We start from the raw sequence: 5763 nt of genomic DNA, 5'->3' as shown, positions 1-5763 counted from the left end.
TGATTCTACTGGAAGAGGCAGACATATCAAAAGGTATTAACGCTTGGTCCAATAGTCTCTATGGCAGACTCTTTGCTTCCAAAACCTTCTCAATTGGAACAATGGAGAATGCTTTAAAGGCTATATGGGGAAACCCGGAAGGATTTAGCGTGAGTGACAAAGGGGATAATTCCTTCCAATTCTTTTTTAATAAAGAAGTGGATGTCTTACGTGTTGAACGTGGTTCTCCATGGCTATTCAAAGATTATGTGCTCCATGTCAAGAGATGGAAGGAAGATCAGATCTGTGATGAAGAGATTATTTCCAATTTTCCAGTTTGGGTTCAATTTTGGGGTTTGCCAGAATCGTTTAAAATCCTCGAAGTTGGACGTAAATTGGGAGAGAATATGGGCACAGTGTTGGAGGTAGGTAAATTTCAGATGCGAGGCAGAGAAACTAGGATTGTGAAAGCCAAAATCAATATCGATGCTACCAGGCAAGTGAGAGATCGGTTAATAGTGGCAGGACCTAATAAAAAGGAGGTAGAAGTGGCACTACGCTATGAGAGACTTGGAAAGTTCTGTACCTATTGCGCAAAATTGGGGCACGAGGTGAAAAACTGCCATGATCTGCTGAAGAACACAGAGAGTGAGATGGTAAAAGAGGATGACATTGGCGAATGGGTTAAAGCTAGCCAAGTGGGAACGCGAATCTACTCTGAAGGAGAAAGAACATTCAACAACTCAACCCAAAACCAGAATAAGGCCACTCAACGTAAGAAAAAACCGGTCTTAAACTGCTTATTGGAAGAATTTGCAGGGATGTCAATGCAAGAAGGGAAACAAAGTTTGAAACCACAAGACACTGGTAACAGGGCAGCACCTGAGTCACCTCAATCAGCCAATTCTAGAACAGAATGCATGGAGGTTATCATAACTGGTCAGTCCAATACCAAGGAGGATGAATGGCAGCTTATGCAATTCGCTATTGGGGAGTGTCTCACCACAAAAAAAGGTAGGAAGTGGAAAAGGTTAGCAAGACAAGGTGCTGCAGAGTCAGATACTAAAAGTGACCCAAAAAAAGGTTGATGAGTGGTATAGCTGAAGTAACTACAAAGAAAGCAAGAACAGAGGATGAAAATGCAGTTGAACAGATGGTGGAGGGTGCCAGCCTACAATTGGAACCCAAGGCGCCATGAAAACTATAGTTTGGAATTGTCGGGGTTTGGGGAGACCCTGACAATTCACACCTTAAAAGGGATCTGTAAATCCCACTCCCCCGAGATTGTGTTTATAAGTGAAACAAAGAACCAATCTCGACATGTGGAAGCAAAACTTCGGGTATGCGGCTACGAAAACTGGCATATTGTTAACCCGGCAGGAGTGGCAGGAGGACTTGTGCTAGCTTGGAAGGACAACATCAGTGTTCAAATTATTAGCAGTGGAGAATTCTTTGTGGCAACCGAAATTAAGGAAGTCGGAAGCAGTGAGGTATGGGCGTTCATTGGTGTCCATTTGAGTTGTTCAGAATAAATTCGATCCTTACAGTTTGAGGAGTTTACAACAATGAGCCAACACCTGGAAGGAAAAGTGGTAATAGTAGGCGATTTTAATGCTATAACAAGCCAAGCGGAAAAGGAGGGTGGAGGCCAAAAATCAGCAACCACCATTGCAACATTCACTAATTTTATTGACAGTAACGAATTGGTGGATATTGGAATGGTGGGGCACCCTTTCACGTGGACAAATCGAAGACAAGGAGAGGATTTGGTGAAGGAGAGGCTTGACCGCTATTTAGTTGGGATGGAATGGAAGTTGAAGTTTCCGAATGCAGTGGTGCACAGGCTCACAGAGTCATGCTCGGATCATGCTCCAATTTTGATGGAAACCGAACCTCAATCCTGGCATAGTAAAAAGCGGTTTAAATACCAGGAACGTTGGTGTGGAGAAGAGGATGTCAAGAGAATTGTCAGTGAAGTGTGGAGAATGGAAGTTGTAGGCTCGGCTATGTTCTCCTTGGCCCAAAAGTTGAAAGTTTGTAGACATAGACTAGTTCAATGGCAGAAAACTCACAAAGCAAACTCCCGGAAAGAAATTGAGGATCTTCAAGCTAAACTAGAGGAGTTGCGGGTGGCTGAAATCAATGGGGGTACCAGTTTTACCAGTTTGGAAGAGAAGTTGGAGCTGGCATATTTGAAAGAAGAGAGCTATTGGCGAGAAAAATCTAGAATCAAGTGGCTAAAAGAAGGAGATCAGAACACTAGATTCTTTCACCAGAAATTTTAATCAAGGATGCGAAGGAACAGAATTTGGAGATTAGTGGGGAGGGACAATGAGATTGCATCAAAACCGGAGGATATTGCAAAGGTAGCTGAGGACTACTTTTGCGATATTTTTACTTCTTCTTGTTCGGCTGATCCGAATCCATACTTAGAGGATTTGGAGTCTAAGGTTACAGCTTCCATGAACCGTAGGCTCCAAAGGCCAGTAACTATGGACGAGGTCAAAAGAGCTACATTTAGTGTTCATGCTCAGAGTGCTCCTGGTGATGACGGGTTTACAGCTAAGTTTTTTCACTTTTTCTGGGATATAGTTGGAGGTGACGTTTTTAAGGCAGTGAGAAGTTTCTTTCACAGTAGCAGAATTTTAAAAAGCTTCAATCATACTCAAATTTGTTTGATTCCAAAGGTGCCAGATGCCAATGACATGACTCAGGTACGACCGATCAGTTTGTCTTCAGTTATGTATAAAATTATTTCTAAAGTTATGGTGCACCGATTACAAGGTATTATGAATAAAATTATAAGTCCAAATCAGAGTGCGTTTCTCAAAGAAAGACTCATTTCAGATAATATTCTAATTGCCCACGAATGTATGCACTATTTGAAAAATAAGAGAAGTGGGGCAGAGCATGAGATGGCTATTAAACTAGACATGAGCAAGGCTTATGATAGGGTTGAATGGTATTTTTTATGGTATATTATGGATAAGTTGGGGTTTGATGCTAAATGGATTAACTGGACTAAGGAATTGGTAATGACTGTTTCTTACTCTGTTGTTGTGGAAGGTCAACCATTTGGCTATTTTAGGCCAAATAGGGGCATCCGACAGGGTGACTCCCTATCTCCATATCTCTTTCTTTTTTGTGCAGAAGGACTTTCCTTCTTGCTACACAAGGCAGAGCAAAACAGATTAATTCAAAGAGTTCAAGTTAATCGGAGATGCCAAACAATTAATCACCTTTTGTTTGCTGATGATTCAATCCTTTTTTGCAAGAGCGCACCTAATACAAGCCAAAGCATTCTAGAATTGCTAGAGACCTATGAGGGTTTTAGTGGGCAAAAAGTCAATTTGAATAAGTCGGCTATCTTTTTCAGTCACAACACTCCTCAGAACACAAGACTAGCAGTTGCTCAGACACTAAATATTGAACATATCGGAGCACAAGACAAATACCTGGGACTACCCTCTATAGTTCAAAAATCAAAGAAAGCAACCTTTGGAGCTATCAAGGATAAAGTTCAGAAGAGGATTATGGGTTGGAAAAGAAGTATATTGTCATCAGGTGGTAGGCACACGCTATTGAGAGCGGTGGGGGAGGCGATTCCTATTTATACACTCTCTTGTTTCAAGCTCCCGGACACGCTGTTGACTGAGATTCATAGCATGCTCTCGCAATTTTGGTGGGGTCAAAAAGGCGCAGAACGAAGAATGATTTGGATTAAATGGGACACAATGATGAGACCAAAGAAAGATGGAGGGCTGGGGATCAAGGATCTAAGGGCGCAAAATTTGGCTTTATTGGGCAAGCAATGTTGGCGTCTAATGAAATACCCTAATTCTACTATATCAAGAATGCTCAAAGCTAAATATTTCAGATATACAGATTTCCTACATGCAGAGATAGGAAGCGTACCGTCGTGGGGTTGGAGAAGTGTTCTTAAAGGGCGCAAGGTGATCAAGAAAGGCTTGTTATGGAAAATAGGCTCTGGCACTAATGTTCGCATCTTCCATGACCCCTGGCTCCCACCACCAGTGCCCCTTAATGTCCCTCAAAATGCACTCACAATCCCGCCAAATATACAAGTGTATTACGTTAGTGCGTTACTAAATCCTGATAGAAGTTGGAATAAAAATCTGATTGAGTCGATTTTTTCAGTTGATATATGCAATAAAATTTTTTCAATCAAACCAACAGAGGAGGAGGATGAAGTTAATTGGTGCTGGACAAAATCTGGTATATATGAAGTTAGGTCAGGATACAAAATTGCTTATGGATTCTTTCATTCTCCTACTTCATTGAGGTCCCAGAACATACACAACAGAGTCTGGAATAGCATTTGGGAGTTGAAATTACCACATAAAATTAAGATTTTTCTATGGAAAAGTCTTCGTGAAAAGCTTCCGGTGTTGCAACAAGTTCACAGCCGGTTCGCATCCACTCCTGCCACTTGTCCAAGATGCATGTTGAAGGCTGAATCAATTTCTCATACTTTGTTCCAATGCCCCCTGTCTTCAATAATATGGAGCCTAAACTTAATAACCCCTGACCTATGGATGAGAGAAGAAGAAACTTTTTTCAATTGGTGGCAACGAGTCTTATCCTGGGCAGTGGCTCAATTCGACGGTAGACAAAAGACCCTCCTCATAGCGGCGTTGTGTTGGAGCACTTGGAAAGCGAGGAATCGGTGTGTTTTTGAGAAGGTAATAAGCCCAGCACCAGAGATAGTGAAAGAAGCTAGCAATTTAGTGCGTGAACTCGTGAACCATACCTGATAGATGCTACTTTTTCTTTACTCTTACTTTACTCTTCTTTAAGTTCTTAGTCTTTCAGTCACAGCTGATGATAAATGGAAATACCCAATTCTTTTGTACTTCCTTATGGAAACACTTTTATTTTATATTAATAAAATAATATTTATCTTTGGAAAAAAAAACTAATTAATCTAATTTGAGTACTAATTAACACGCACGTGGATCAATTAGCTAAGAGTCAATTGTGCTAGCTTACTCGAAAATTCCATTTAACTTATGCTTAGCACACAAGCTTGTTCACTCGGTTTACTAGATTCCAATAAAATTGTCTTACATAAAAGATACCCATAATTTTGATAAAATGTTAAAACTTTTTTGTTTAAAACTAAAAATTGGTTCACTTACATTAGTTAAGCTTTCTTAATGAACAATTTTATTTATTTCAAAAACTAAAGTACCAAAATTAATTATGAAAGATTATGATACCAATAAATTTAATTATAGAAAAAAAATTAAAACTAATTTATAATCATAATAAAAAAGTAATTATCCAAATCAGTTCCAACGATTTTAAAAGCGAACAGTTTAATCTCTAAAAAAAATTAATATATAGATCAATTTTTAAAATTTTATTCGGGTAGATAAATTAGTCTCCAGTTTATTTTCTAGCAGAGTTTATCCAAATCAGTCTCCAAGAATTTTAAAAGCGGACATTTTAGTCTCTAAAAAAATTAATACACAGATCAATTTTCAACGTTTTTCTATCAGATATAATAGTCCCCGTCCATTTTACTTTTACTGTATGTCAACTTTTATTATTATTAACTTAACTTTGTGCATGTAGACGATGACACTACTATATTAATACACTTTTTTTTGTTAGAAATAAGTAAGGTGAATAATGATATTTTAAAATCCAAATTAAAAAATATTTTCTTTTATTACAAACATGTATTTAAAATAGGATATCTTTTAATTATATTAAATACAAAAATATCAAGTAGTTTCAACCTTAAGTTTCTTGTAAAAT

This window comes from Arachis ipaensis, chromosome B05, assembly GCF_000816755.2.
Source record: "Arachis ipaensis cultivar K30076 chromosome B05, Araip1.1, whole genome shotgun sequence".
Taxonomy (NCBI): domain Eukaryota; kingdom Viridiplantae; phylum Streptophyta; class Magnoliopsida; order Fabales; family Fabaceae; genus Arachis; species Arachis ipaensis.
The sequence above is the reverse complement of the archived record's forward strand: the minus strand, read 5'-3'. Positions refer to the sequence as shown.